At 36.9% G+C, this 16,458-nt stretch overlaps 1 protein-coding gene and 1 non-coding gene across 2 annotated transcripts in view; one reads left to right on the forward strand and one right to left on the reverse strand.

The window, feature by feature from the left end:
- The window catches only part of FAT4 (FAT atypical cadherin 4), a 203,205-nt gene that overhangs the window by 65,435 nt on the left and 121,312 nt on the right, over positions 1-16,458 (reverse strand). The window lies entirely within an intron of this gene.
- LOC111750815 (U6 spliceosomal RNA) lies at positions 6,969-7,075 on the forward strand. Its single transcript, XR_002785869.1, has one exon. It is a non-coding gene; the product is annotated as a U6 spliceosomal RNA (small nuclear RNA).

A 16,458-nucleotide genomic window follows, 5' to 3' on the forward strand; every position in this document is an offset into this window, starting at 1 on the left:
CCAAGGTTTGGCCTAAATTTCATGAATTTGTGTTTAATTACATACAATTTGATGGAATGAAAGTTAATGAACTGAATCATGTTAGTAAGCCTCCCACTGGTTGCATTAAAAAAAATTTAATAAAACCTTCACAAGAGAACAACTGTGTATTTAGGTGGGTAAGTAGATGCCACGGGAGAAGAGGTACACATGATGAATTGAGAGAGGGGATAACTAGATCACAGCCCTAGAGACAAAGGATGAGGGGAGATGCAGGACTTTTTTTTATCTCTTTGACTGACATCTTCATCTACTTACTAAATCTCAGTATCGTCATCTGTAAAATGGGAATAATAAAAATAAAACCTAACCAAAGAGATAAGATAACGTATACAATGTGCTTAGGTTGATGCCTGACACATATTTAACATGTATTCTATATTACTCACTGTTGTTGTACTTGTTTTAGAAACACGAATAATAGGGAATTGACTAAAGTATCAAATGTCTGTTCTTGTCTGTTCTTAGGTCTTATAAATTTCTGTACCATAGCTCTCGGGATTTTCCCCCCATAAAATGTTTAACTCTATCCTACAATAATTTGTTGCTATTGTTGTTATTAGGTGATGTTCAGTTGACCCCTGGCTCATGATGACTTCATGCACAACAGAACATGCTCCATGCCCACGATTGGTTGTGGATCAGACAGTTGTGACCCACAGGGTTTTCACTGGCTGATTTTTGGAATTAGATTACCAGGTCTTTCTTCCTAGTCCATCTTAGTCTCCAAGCTCTGTTGAAACCTGTTCAGCATCATCGCAACATTCAAGCCTCCACTGACAAACAGGTGATGGCTGAGCATAAAGTGTATTCCCACATGGAAGGTGAAGATTCTACCACTAAACCACCAATACTCTCTATCCTATTATAATATTATCCAGGAAATTATTTTGATTTACCCTTTACTTTTGTTTTTAATTTTATTTTGTTGTTGTTGAGACTATACAAAGCAAAACATACACCAATTCAACCATTTCTACATGTACACTTCAGTGACATTGATTATATTCTTCCAGTAGGACCACCATTCTCACCTTCCTTTTCTGAGTTGTTCCACCCACCATTAGCATAAACTCACTGCCCCCTAAGATTCCTATCTAATATTTCAAGTTCCTGTTGTCAATTTGATTCCATGCAGATAGTTCTTAAGAAGCCAGAATGCTCAAGGCAGGCATTTTCTACTAGTTAAGCTAAACTATTGTTTGGTTTTAAGAAGACTTCAGGGGATATTTTTGGTTTAAATTTTAAAGATTGTCTCAGGGCAATCACTTCAGGGATTCATCGAATCTTCATGGCTCCAGGAAGTCTGGAGTCCATGGTAATTTTAAATTCTGTTCTGCATTTTCCTCCTTTTCATCAAGATTCTTCCATAGAATCTTTGATTGAAATGTTCAGTAATGACAGCCGGACACCATCTAGTTCCTCCGGTCTCATGGTGTCTTGGATTGAATTGCATCCCCCAAAAATATCTTGACTTGGCTAGGTCATGATTCCCAGTATTATATGATCGTACACAATTTTGTTATCTGATGTGATTTCCCTATGTGTTGTAAATCCTATTACTATGATGTAATGAGATGGATTAGTGGCAGTTATACTGAAGAGATCTAAAAGATTACTGTGTTAAGCAAATCTCTTTTGACATATAAAAAAAGAGAGGTGAGCAGAGAGACAAGGGGACCTCATAACACCAAGAAAGCAGTGGCAGGAGTACAGCACATCCTTCGGACCTGAGGTTCACGTGCTGAAATACTCTTAGACCAAGGGAAGATTTATGACAAAGACCTTCCTCCAGTGCCAATACAGAAACAAAGCCTTCTCCTGGAGCCGGCCCCCTGAATTCGAACTTCTAGCTTACTGTACTGTGAGAGAATAAACTTCTCTTTGTTAAAGCCATCCACTTGTGGTATTTCTGTTATAGCAGTACTAGATGACTAAGATACATGGCAAAAGAGGCAGTTGTTCATGGAGGCAATTAAACACACATTCCATATCCTCTTCTATTTCTGAAGCTCCTTCTTCCTTGGTTGGGCGAGGTGAATTGAGAACAAATACTGTACCTTGGATGATCACTTGTAAACTTTTAAGACTCCAGGCACTATGCAATGAACTAGGATGTAGAACAGAAGCACTAAACGTGTTATTAGGCCAATTAACTGGTATGTCCCATGAAACCATGACCCTAAATCTCCGAACCAAGAAAGCAAATCCCATGAGGATTTTGACTGTACAAAAGCAGCCTCAGCAGCTACTCTTTTTTTTTTTGTCATTGTAAGTACGTCTATCACACAACTTTTGCCAATTCAACTTTTTACAGGTATACAACCTATTGACAGCAATCATCCTTTACTCTTAATGATACCTTTGTAGTATAAATATATGAGAAGCACAGCTTTAAGGTCACTATGATTTGGAGTTGACTCAATGGCATTTTTTTTTTTTTTAATATAGCTCTCAAAAAACTTCACAGCTTTGTTGAGGACATATTGAATTGGAAATTTTAAAAAATAAAATTTTAAAATTTACAGTGATATTTAAGGATGCCTTGAATATTTCTGATATGCTCATTCATCTCTAATCCACAATTCTTAAATTTGTTAAGAAATAACCCCAGTAAATGCCAGACAAAGGTTTTATCGTTGGTTTTTATACTAAAGTGTCCGGTGACATACATATGGAAAACCACAAAAAATGATGACTAATTCACTTGGTCAGAGACTTGTGATTTATTTCTTTTGTTTATAAACTACATAAATATTGTCACTGATACATTTTCTGAATTAGTAAGCAGAAAGAAAAAAATAAAGTTGTTTACCCAGGAAAATATTCAGCAAGTTAAGTCTCACTGTCTTCATACCAGAGACCATTGTCATCTTTCCAGAAGACGTGTATACAGAAGAATACACAAGGGACAAGAGATGATCCTGGTTTGAGAAGTGGTTCCCATAGGCCACCCAACATCCACCAGGGGCCCTTCTCAAGCCAAGAACGTTCCCACAAGTAGCCCCCCTTAGTAGCTGCCACAACTCACTTTATAAGGGGATCTTTTTTTTTTTTTTATTTTTTTTCTATTTTCTTCCCAGTTAAAGAATGGATAGAGAGTGGGGCAAAATCTCTCCAGCTGCCTTACTTTTTTGCTGCCCAGAAGATGGGTACTTGGGTCTTTTTTTTTTTTTCCAGTTTCACAAAGCAAACCTTCCAAAGAGGTTGTTCTATAGTTTCTAAGCTCCTTACTGAGATTTAACTAGCCTTCAATTTTAAATCTGCTCCTATTGTTTTTGGCTTTTATTCTTGGGGCATGGGGTGAGGATTCTTAACCCTGCCACCAGACTCCGGCTCCATACTGGCCTATTGATAGCACGCACCTCAGATGTCACTGTCTCCCAGGGTTGGGCAGGAAGATGAAATCAAATAACAAAATGGTGTGTCCCCGGATTTCAAGTGAGTCTCATTTCTACCGCACCCTTCCCAGGGAAAGGATACAAGTTCCCTAGCTCTTGGCACACACACAGATCTTGACATTTCTTCTCAGCTGATGAAGCAATGCTTTCGTTGTTGCTTTTGTGTTTGTTTGTTTTTGAACCTTTCCTTTTAACCATGTGAAGAAGTGGCCTATGGCGCTTAAATTCCCAGCACTTTTACCATTATACCCAATGTGAAGTGCCATGCATGTTTACTATTACTTTATCTTCAGTCCAGACCTTTTACAGGCTCCAGGATGACACATCCAACTAACTGTCTGTTGTTTCCTCTTGAAAATTACCAAAGAGACTCAACCTCAGTATGCCCAAAATTGAAATCATAATTATTCTTTGTAAACCTTTCTCATACATTTTATATAAATTGAAATATATATGTACATGTATATTTATATACACATAGTATGGAATATTTATTTGATAACAAATCTATGTATAAGTTTTTATATATATATTACTCATTTAATATATAGATCCCTGAAGTAGGTATTATTATTTCATTTTTTTGAATGAAGAACAAGGAAATCAAAGAATTTAAGCAATTTATTTATCTTTAGCACAAGAGGACAGAAATCCAATTCTGAACTCAAAAATATTTTCTAAGATCATTAAACCCGTTGTCCTTGAGTCAATTCCAACTCATAGTGACCCTATAGGACAGAGTAAAACTGCCCCATAGGAGCAGCTGTTGGATTCAAACTGCTGATATTTTGGTTAGCAGCTGAGCTTTTAATCACCGCATCACCAGGGCTCCCTAAGATCATTAGGCTCAGATAAAACTATGTCACTCTTATTACAAATGTTTTATCCATATTATTATTAATGTACTTCTTCTATATTCTCTACTGAGTTGTAAGCCAATTGAGAGCAGGCATTCTGTTTAATTAATTTTTATATAAACACATGATGGCCTTGTGTTTAATCTATGCTAACTTCTCCTTAGATTTTATTATGGAAATCTGGCCTAGTGATTACATAGCTGAATGTTCAAAGAGCTGAACACTTCTAAAATATAGAATCTTGAAATATAGGTGTTAATCTAAGGCTGGGATCAGAGAACAAGGCTGCAGACAAAGGTCAATGCCACGGAGATAGTATGCTACTCATAAACAGAGTGTCCCCATTAATCTGGAATCCTGTGAAAAGAATCAGAATACTGGGGGCCAATATTTAGCTTGGATGGATCTGATAATGATGGATTATATGGATATTGGGTAACAGGGCAAGATTATTCTGGTTAATATGAGACTGATTTATGAGAATCAGATGCAATCAGAAAAAAGAGGCAGGATATAACGGCACAGGCTCCTGGTAGGGGCAGAAGAATGAAATAAAAAGTCAAGGTGTGGATATTTTTAACTGGAGAAGCTAGGAAAGAGCAGTGGCTATGTGAAATACACTAGTAGTCATAAGATAAAAGAAATCACAAATTTCAATATGTAAAGTTACATGTATTTTATGTATACATACATGTATGTGTGTAAAAAACAAATATAAGTAGATTAATAGAAAACCTCAAATTTTTACAACAAATAGCAAAGAATACACGTTTTAAGTATCTAGACTGACATTTTTAAAAGTGTACCAAAAGGAAAAGCAAACAAATCACACACACACGCACACACGCAAATTCACACACACGCACAAACACACACAGGAAGACTGTCCACAGTTTAATCCTCTGATTGTTCGCTACACCATGGGTTGTCCCAGGCCCTGTCTGAGTCACATTTTACACTTTTGAATTTGGGAAATAATTAAGCTAGTATTGCCTTTTAAGACTTTTAAGCTTAATAAGTCCAAATATATAAAAATTAAATAAAAAGAAATTTAAAATAAAATTTTAAAAAAGAAAAAAGATTCAGACATCTACTCTATCAGAAAATACATTTTTAATCATTGTAATGAATGAGTTTAAATGACCAAGTCAAGCTCAAACTGGAAGCAGATTACATTTTTTATGTCAGCCTCTATAAATTAAAGATACCATTTTCCTGCAACATGAAAAGCTATTCGTCAGAAATAGAATTTTTGCTTAACTGAAATCTGTTGCTTTGCAACAAAGCCGATTTTATTCTTGACATCAAACATTTGGTGAATGGATGCCCTGACTGGGAGTGTGTTTGTTGTAATAAAGTATTAGCTTCATTTTTTCCCATGAAGTAAACACGTTTTTTCTCACAGCCAAGTAAGGCATGAAAACGTATTGAAAGTCAACCATTCTAAATTAGCACTGAAGATCATGCAGTCAGATTTAAATTTGAATCCAGAAAATTTATAAAGCAAACAACTATGTAAAATTTTAAATATGGCCAATAGCTTTTGTATTTTAAAACTTCAATCTCATAATACAAAATATTGCTGCTGATTGGTTATATAAACAAATTTGTATAAATTAGGTATTGCACGCTTACGTATCAGTTGATTTTTTCATTATTTCTGCAAGAACCTTATACCAAAAAACTATATATTCTTAATGTAAACTGGTATACTAAATAGACGTGACAAGTAAAACTAAAAGAAACTTTTTAGTAATGTTATGAAAATGATACGAAAAAAATAAAATATAAGGTGAGCTAAATATTGTACCCTCCATGAAAAGCATGGCATAATGAATCACGGTTTAGAGGACATTAAAAAAAAAAAAAAAAAAAAACCCTCCCAGCAAATATATTGAAACACTAGAGGCTACCACCAAATTTTAATCATAACCTACCTCCTGTCTTATTAGTGAAGATATCAAATTGTATATTTATGGAATTATTATCAAAACTGGCTACAAAAATGGTTAAGTTTAAACAGTATATAAATAAAGAAATTTTAGAGAAAATTCCTCATAACAAAACCAAGTGTTAACTTCTATTGCACGTAATTTTTATCTTTTAAGTGGCATAAACTTTTTCGTAAGCATTGCAGTTTATTGCCATTTCAAAGATGGGTTCGTCTACACAAATTTATAGTTTACATGAAGTAAATAAAGAGTAGATTGAAACTCCTTTTGCCAAATTTTAACTGTATACAAAATAATGGCAATTATATCTCTTATTTAGTAGAATTTTTCAAGTTAAATCACTTTAAAAAAAAGTATTAGGGTACAAATGAAATTCTATGTAGGAATTTTTTTTTTTCTACAAAGCAGAGACCAATTTAAACAAAGCTACTTAAATAAATGACTTATAATAAACAATTTTATGGCACTAAGAGATGTGGCACCAAGTCTTACTTGAAACAAGAGAAAACAAAACAAATTATCAACCTTGGAAACAAAATTCCTATCTAAATACTCCAATGGAAATTATTGAAGCTGCCTCAGACTCAACTACATAAGTAAGCTAAATACAATCATTTTCCGGTAGTTGAAGATAACGCTACTGCAATTTGATTTATAAAATTATTGTTGCCATAAGGAACATTTTCAAGTAATTTTTTGTTATTAAAAATGTTTATCATGTGCTCGCTTTGGCAGCACATATACTAAAATTGGGACAATATAGAAAAGATTAGTCTGGCCCTTGTGCAAGGATGACACACAAATTCTTGAAGCATTCCATATTTTTAACACTTATACACTGCTGGTGGGAATGTAAAATGGTACAACCACTTTGGAAATTGATTTGGCGCTTCCTTAAAAAACTAGAAATAGAACTACCATACGATCCAGCAATCCCACTCCTTGGAATATATCCTAGAGAAATAAGAGCTTTTACAGCAACAGATATATGCACACCCATGTTCATTACAGCACTGTTTACAATAACAAAAAGATGGAAGCAACCAAAGTGCCCATCGACAGATGAACGGATAAATAAATTGTGGTATATTCACACAATGGAATACTACACAACAATAAAGAACAGTGAGGAATCTGTGAAACATTTCATAACATGGAGGAATCTGGAAGGCATTAAGCTGAGTAAAATCAGTCAGTTGCAAAAGGGCAGATATTGTATAAGACCACTATTATAAGAACTTGAGATGTAGTTTAAACAGAGAAGAAAATATTCTTTGATGGTTATGAGAGCGGGGAGGGAGGGAAGAAGAGGGATATTCATTAATTGGATAGTAGATAAGAACTACTTTAAGTGAAGGGAAAGGCAACACACAATACAGGAGAGGTCAGCACAACTGGACTAAACCAAAAGCAAAGAAGTTTCCTGAATAAACTGAATGCTTCAAAGGCCAGTGTAGCAGGGGCAGTGGTTTGGGGGCCATTGTTTCAGGCAACATCTAAGTCAATCTGCATCCCACATTGGAGAGTGGCATCTGGAGCCTTAAACGCTAGCAAGTGGCCATCTACGATGCATCAATTGGTTTCAATCCACCTGGAGAAAAAAGAGAATGAAGAACACCAAGGACACAGGGTAATTATGAGCCCAAGAGACAGAAAGTGCCACATAAACCAGAGACTTCATCAGTCTGAGATCAGAAGTACTAGATGATGCCTGGCTACAACCAATGACTGCCCTGACAGGGAACACAACAGAGAACCCCTGAGGGAGCAGGAGAGCAGTGGGATGCAGACCCCAAATTCTCATAAAAAGACCAGACTTAATGGCCTGACTGAGACTAGAAGGACCCCCGTGTCATCACCCCCAGACCTTCTGTTAGCCCAAGACAGGAACCATTCCCAAAGCCAACTCTTCAGACAGGGATTGGACTGGACAATGGGATAGAAAAAGATGCTGGTGAGGAATGCGCTGCTTGGATCAAGGAGACACTTGAGACTATGTTGGCATCTCCTATCTGGAGGGGAGATGAGAGGGCAGAGGGGGTCAGAAGCTGGTGGACTGGATACAAAAAGAGAGAGTGGAGGGAAGGAGCAGGCTGACTCCTTAGGGGAGGGCAATTAGGAGTATGCAGTAAGGCGTATATAAATTTTTCTATGAGAGACTGACTTGATTTATAAACTTTCACTTAAAGCACATTAAAAATTAAAAAAAAAAAAAGTTTATCATAACAGGAGGTGGGGCCAAGATGGCACCAATGCTTCCTATGGTCCATCTTACAACAAAGACCCAAAAAAAAAAAAAAAAAAGTGAATCGATTTTATATGACAATCTAGGAGCCCTGAACATCAAAGGCAAATTTAAGGAATTGGACTGAGCAGCTGGGAGAGGGAGAGGTGGTTCAGAAGCAGCGAGGAATTGCCAGACCTGACCCAGAGGGAACTGGCACCCTGCAGGCCAGATTGTCTGGTGCAACTGCAGTGAGACAAGCAGTGGAGTTCAGAACACATTTTCCACATTAATGGAGGCCCCTTTGGAAAAAAAACCCTCTCCCATTTAACTGACCCCTTCCCACCCTGCACTGGGTCTGAGACAGCTTCAGTGATAGCTGGTTTCCCCTGGGCTGCAATCAGTAGCTGTTGTACTCCCTGAGATATCCTACCAGCCTCAGAGAAGAAACAAATTAACAAACAGTGGGAAAAAATAATCTGCCAGCTCCCCTAAGCTTGGAACTCAGAGCAGAAACAGCTCTTTTGCCTCGGCAAAGGCATAAGCAGTCCATGGACTTTGAATGCCTTTCACCCCTGCATAGATCTGTGTGGACCCATTTCAACAGCATAGGCCCTCATTACACAGTACAACACAGTATATACCTGAAGTCTAACTTCAACTGTTTCAGCTATACGGTGGAGAGCGAGGTTCATAATGTTTGACACCACTCTGCCTATTGAGCACACTCCTCACCTACCCATATCAGGGGCCTGAGGTCTGGTGGTTTCATGCATGCCACCTAGCCACTGTCAACAGAGGTCCAAGGATAAGTGGTGCCTCCCAGTCCTTACAGCCAACAGCACTGGGTGCCCATAGTCCAGCTGCAAAGCCCACCCACCTAGGCACTCTAGAGAACAGGGACATGCTTTCCTTGCAGGCACTCAGGAGCAGTTGTCAGTCCCCTGCCTTGCTCAGCATGTGACTCCCTACTGCAGCCAGGCATTTGTGCCTATACCAATCACCCCTGCTTGTCTAAGACTGTAGGTGAGAGCCTGCACCACACACTTGGTGACCAACTACTGGACACCTGAGGTGAATCCATACAAGACAAGTAAATGACTTTGGGGCTCATATACCTAGTAACAGCTCTAACCACCTGGTGACAGGACATCAGAGTTTCAAAGGACCAATAATCCAACTAGCTCACTTGAACAGCCTATTTGGGCATATCAAAACAAAACAAAACAAGAAGCTAGGACACAGTAAGCAAACATAAAATAAATAAACACAATAACTTACTGAGGGCTCAGAGACAACAGTCAAAATCAAATCACATAAATAAGCAGACCATAATCGCTTCAACAAGCTCCCAAAACAAAGAGTCAAGAAATCCCCCAGATGAAGAAAACTTCCTGGAACTACCAAAGGTAGAATACCAAAGATTAATATACAGAACTCTTCAAGAGATCAGGAAGGAGATCAGGAAAAATGCAGAACAAGCCAAGGAATGCACACACATGACATTAGAGGAATTTAAGATTACAGAAGAGCATAATGACAAATTTAATAGGCTGCAAGAATCCATAGAGAGACAGCAAAAATGTTTATGAGGCAAGTTTATAGGGCAAGTTCTTCTCTAAAAATTTCCCACAAATACTACTGACAAAGTGCAGTCTTTCTGAAACATTTAAAAGACAGCTCTCTTTAAATGGAAAATGTCTCTCTTGATTACTGGGCCATTTGTATTGCAACGGCCCCTCAACTAAAAAATGTGACATGTAGTATTAATTAAACATATCATCATAGCCTCACCAAGAATATAAAGTTTTGTGATTAAGCCTTTTAGCTTTTAGCATTACCTTTTGTAAGCATAATGTTTCTCCCCCCTTAAGGATGCATAAGGATGAAGTTTATCCTCTTGCTTCAGTAAGATGATAAACCCAACCAAACCTATTGCCATTGTGTTGATTCTGATTCATAGTGACCCTGTAGGACACAGTAGAACTGCCCCACAGGGCTTCCAAAGGCTGTAATCTTTACAGAGCAGACTGCCACATCTTTTTCTCACAGAGTGGCTGGTGAGTTACAACTATAGATTTTTCAGCTAGCAGCTGAGAGTTTTAACAACTGCATCACCAGGGCTCCTTCAGTAAGATGATAAATTGCTCTTAATTAGAAATGCTAATAACTGAACTCAGAGCTATTAATTATGCTGACACACAGACACTTCACAAGTGAACACTTTGGCCAAAATCTATAGTCAGAATATCCCTGTCCCTTTAGTATATTAGACAATGGATAGATATATAGAGGATAACTTATTTAATTTATGCAGATTAATTCCAACTTCTCAAATTAAATACAATCTCTCTGTCTCTCACATAACACACATACACAAACACACATACACAGGCACTCATACACACACACACACACACGACCTAACAACATAATGTGTGTGTGTGCATATGTATGTATACTTAAGCATATTTTATATCCTTAGTATAATGTCTAACACTTGCTTAGATATGCATTTATTGATTTGACAAAGTGAACAATCCTGGGATGTTCAATTTATGAATATTGCTTATGTTCTGAGATACTTAAATGGCAGAGAATCACAAGTTATTTTATTTTATTTTACTTTATTTTTTTAACTTCATAACCAATGCTCTCCAAATAGAAGAAACTCTTATAAACGTGGTCTATATAAAACAAAATATACCAGACAGGCTAATGCATGGAAAACAGCAGTGTAATGGTTAATAAACTGTCCCCCTGAATCAATTTGACTGTATTCAAATCCTGTTTTCACTGCTAAATAGCTATGTGATCTGGGTCAGGTTGCTTAACTTCTCTAATACTCAGTTTTTTATTTTTGTTTGTGTGTGTGTGTGTGTGTGTGTGTGTTTCAGTCTGTAAGCCCGGAATATCAGTGCCTAATTCATGGGGCTGTTGTGAGGTTAAATTAGATAATATAGCACAAATTTTGGCAGATAACAACCACTCAGTATAGACACAGTGAATATTATCTAAGTGATCATGACTTTCCAAGTTGTATCTCTTCTGGGATGTATTCCCTAGGAATCAAACTTTTATAATCATCTATCTACTAACATCTCCACTTGAATATCCCATAAAGTCTCAAATATAAGATATCCAAAAAAGAATTCTGGATGTTCTACCCCAAAATATTTTCTCACCCAGTGTTAAATACATTGCTCAGGCCAATAATCTAGGACTGACGCTTGATTCATCTCTTTTCCTAACTCCCTGTACCTCCAATGCCATCATCAAGTTCAATTGACTCAACCTTCAAAAAGGGTAAAATATCCATTAACACCACGTCCACCACTGCCACCTAAATTCAAATGTTACCATCCCTTTCAGGGATTACTGTTGTTGTTGGGTACCATCAAGTCGATTCTGACTCATAGCGACCCCATGTTGCAGCGTAAAACTGCTCCATAGGGCTTTCTAGGCTGTAATATTTACAGAAGCAGATTGCCAGGTCTTTTCTCCTGTAAAGCAGCCAGGTGGGTTTGAACCACCAACCTCTGTAATTACCTTTTAATTCCTATCTCTGTTTCCTTTCTTTTCTCCACCACTGCTCTTGACAGTCTCTTCTCCACAAAATCACATCTTTCCAAAATCATGTCATTCTCCTGCTCAAAGCTTAGCATCTCCCAATGCTTAGCCTCTCTCCGTGAATGAAATACAAGCTCCTCACTGTAGCCTAAAAGGCCTTACAGAATTTAGTTCCTGCCTACCTCTTTTTACTCTAGTCCATCCACCCAGGCCTTCTTGCTCTTCTTGGAACAGAACAAACGTGACCCCTGCCTTAGGGCTGTTTCATATCCAGGCAACAGTATTTATCAAGATCTTCATATTTCACTTTCCTGCCTATGCTATCAAAAACAAAGCCTCTACTCCTCACTTTCTATCCATTTAACCTGCTTTATTTAACTTTATAACATTTCACATCACTCCTTGTCTGTAGATTATAGTATATTTGTTTATTGTCTATCTTTCTGATGAGAATATAAGCTCTATTAAGTGCAGAGATTTTCTGTTTTTCAACATTGCACCTCCAGCATCTAGAAGAATATCTGGAAAACAGTGCCCCATAAACATTTTCTGATAAAACAATATTAAGATGATTAATAAAATCTATAGTAGCATATTAGTCTCATTGACTGAAATCAAACATCACTGATAGAATATATCAAATAAGCACCATAAAAAAAAGCACCATAGTTTATTTTAATAAATACAAAAAGATAATTGGCAATGTTATCATCTTCCACTCGTAAAGCCTAGTGCATTTTTTATATCTTTGGAAACCCTGGTGGTGTGGTGGTTAAGTGCTACGTCTGCTAACCAAGGGTTGGCAGTTTGAATCCACCAGGTGCTCCTTGGAAACTCTATGGGGCAGTTCTACTCCATTCTATATGGTCTCTATGAGTCGGAATCCACTCGATGGCAATGTTTTTTTTTTTTTCTCCTACTTAGCAATTTAAGTTAAACAATGCCTAAATTTCAGCTTATTTTCAAAGATCAATATTGAAATTATTGATTCCAGGTAATTTAGCCTTACTTAAAAATATTTTATAACTTCCCTAATTTATTTGGAGAAAGAAAAATAACAGTTGAATTTTTCATCTATTATAGTACAATGAGTATCATATAAGAAGAAAAGATTTCTTAAAATTGCATTTTTAGAATTCTATGTCATGCCAAGAGTCTGCAGATCCTGATTTCTTAAAAAAAAGATTTCGTAAACATGGTCTAGGTGAACAAGAACTCAATTGAAAGACAGAAATCCTGTATATTATACTTGACTCTGCCACTACCTGCTTCTGGGAGCTCTGGAAAACTTAATTATTCCAGACTCCAATTCCCTTACCTGGAAAATAAAAGACATAGACTGCCTCATCTCCAAGTCTTACGGCTGTAAAAGTATCATTTTTGAGTCAGATCTGTCTAACTTAGAATTTTTTGCAAATACAGCGTCGCTATGTGTTGGAATTGACTTGACGGCAACGGGTTTGGTTATTCTGGTAATAGTTCGCTTTAGAAATCCCCCCATATTACATACAGAATTACAATTGTAACATTCCCTTAGTGTCATTCATCTTGTTTTACTGCTTTCTTGCACACTAATTAAATTCCTTGAAAGAGTAATGGCAGATGTTAATGGCCTGCAGGCTTTGAAATTACTAGTGAGGATATCAGATCACCCTAAGTTTTATTTAAAAATATTACATTCATGACAACTGGAAAAATTACTTATGTGGATGTATATCTACTGGAATAGTTTATCCAAACACCAAATTTGCAATGAAACATTTAAAGACAATCAAAGTTTTCCCTATTAAGTTAATATGAAGCATGATATGGCCTCATACTTATGCATGTAGGATATATTTTGTGTCTAAAAATGTGCTTGGATGTTGGAAAACCAGGAAGTCTAAAGCTTTTTGCTTTGGGAATCCCAGACACAAATTAACAGAGGGTAAGCAACAAAGCATAGAGTAGAGATAAGGCCAATCTAGAAATGTCAAATAGATAAGAGTATTGAATAAGAGCCAAAGGGTTAAGGGGAGAGTCATAGAACCAGAGAATATAGCTGAAGCAGCATTTTAAGCAATTCAAACTGAATTAAAGCCATAAAATGCTTCATTGGGTTATTACTATGACTGCAATTTATCATATCACACTAAACACCACAAAGCTTTAAACGCTACTGCTAGTTTTGAAAGCAGAGGTCAATTTGGACGACCACAACCAATGTAGCAAAAACTTCTTGGAATTTCAGCCATCAGCTAAAAGATTTGCACTTTTCCTTTCGGAAGACCTCTGAAAATCAGCAAATGATAAATATGCAACGATAAACTAAATATAAACCAAAAACCAAACCCATTGCCTTCAAATTGATTCCGACTCATAGCAACCATATAGGACAAGGTAGAACTGGCCCATAGGGTTTTCAAAGGCTATAAAACTTTACAGAAGCAGACTGCCACGTCTTTCTCCCGCAGAGTGGTTTGTGAGTTCAAACTGCCAACCTTTTGGTTAGCAGCTGAGCACTTAACCACTGTGCCACCAGAGCTCCTAAACTGTATATAAGTAAATAAATATGAATAATAGTTGCATATTTAAATAGAATGTTGATTATTTGATAACTGGGTTAATTATCGCTGTCATTTTTCACTCATAAATTCACTCATTCAACAAATATACATCAAGCCCTGTTATGTGGCAGGTCCCATTCTGGGTGTTTCTGGGAATTCAGTTTTGAACAAGACTTAGGAAGTCTACATTCTACAGGAAAAATTACAGACTTTGACAAATTGTACATGTTCATATATTTTACATTACACATAAATGTACACTATATACTTTTCGATAGCAATTAGTGTTAAGAAGAAACTACAACAAAGTAATGTAATAGAAAGTGACATTAAGGAGATATGAATGGGGAACTCAGATTGATTAGGGGTCAGAAAAGTCTTCTCTGGAAAGTTGATATTTAACCTAGATATGAATGACAAAATGATCAAGAAATGAAGATATAAATAACCCTCAACCACTCCCTCCCCCCCCAGGGGGGAAAAATAAAAGTCCCTATGTTGACCTCTGGAAGCAGAAAATTCAAGATTGAGAAAATTACAAGTACAAATGGCCAAGTTCCGAAAGAGGTTGACATTTTTTAAGGACGCCATATTGGCTGGTATCTTCATCGTGTAGTAAATGTTTAACAACGGACTCCCAAGATAGCCACATGACGGACACTGAACACGGAGCTGAAAGGAGACCGTGGTTAAGCTTGCTCCAGCACACCATGCGTGGTGGCAGGTGGTAGCAGAAGAGGTCAGATAGGTGGGCAGAGCCTAGGTCATTTAGTGCTATGTGGGCAGTGGTAAGAATTTTTTGTTTCATTCTTGGAAGACACTGAAGAGTTTTTAAGTAAGTGATATGATTATCTGATTTATATGGTTAAAATGTTCATGGGCTGCTTGTTGGGAGAAAGGACTATGGGGAGAACTTTAAGACAGTTAGGAAGCTATCATATCAGCCCTGGTTTCATCTATGATGGTATTAGTGGAGATGAAGAAAAGCACATTTCTGGACATTTTATGAGACAGAATCCAGAACTTGGTGATGGACTTGTCAAATGTAGGCTACTGGAGAAGAGGAATAAAGAACAATACTAAGTTTTGCCTCCAGCAATTTTGAACCTGGGCAACAAACAATTTAACAGGGTGGGGAGGTGAGGAGAAATTAAAAAGTTTAACTTTGACTTTACTATACTTGAGCTGTCTAGTAAATATATTGACTGATATCAAGAGCTAAAATAAACCATTCTCTTAGGTATGCCTGCCAATAAACTTTTCATGTAGGTATCAGTAGTTCCATTCTACAGATATGAACAGTGGATGTCTACACAACTTGTCAAAGGGCATGCAGCTAGGAAATGGAAAAGAAAAATCTGAACCTAGGTCTAATTATAAAGCCTATGTGCTTTCACATTATTATATACTTCCATTCCATTAATGCATTATCTAATTTATTTATATTGGTCTGATTTCCCTGGTAACCCCTTGCCATTTTACTACATTAAAAATTCATTATTTTACTTCTGCAGATATGAGAAAATGATAAGGGAAAATCTTGTAAAGAAACGAGGCTACTTGGGAATAGAACACTTAATTATATGAAGGACACTAACTGCTTTAGTGAACTCTCCCCTCTTAGAAGGAAATTACACACTGTGCTGGACTCACTGGAAACTTCAGCCTCCTAGGAGTTTCTCTCTGGCACAAGATATGTTTATATCTTTTTCACAAAACTACAATGAAGAAGTGACAATATACATATTAAGGAAGCTGTATTTTTCAGCACATCCATAAGTAACATTCATGTTTATCTCTCATCACAATGCAACCAACTGTATAATGATACTCAAAGCCACATCTGAAATTTTTAATTAAAACTTACTA

This window comes from Loxodonta africana, chromosome 5 (genome assembly GCF_030014295.1).
Source record: "Loxodonta africana isolate mLoxAfr1 chromosome 5, mLoxAfr1.hap2, whole genome shotgun sequence".
Taxonomy (NCBI): domain Eukaryota; kingdom Metazoa; phylum Chordata; class Mammalia; order Proboscidea; family Elephantidae; genus Loxodonta; species Loxodonta africana.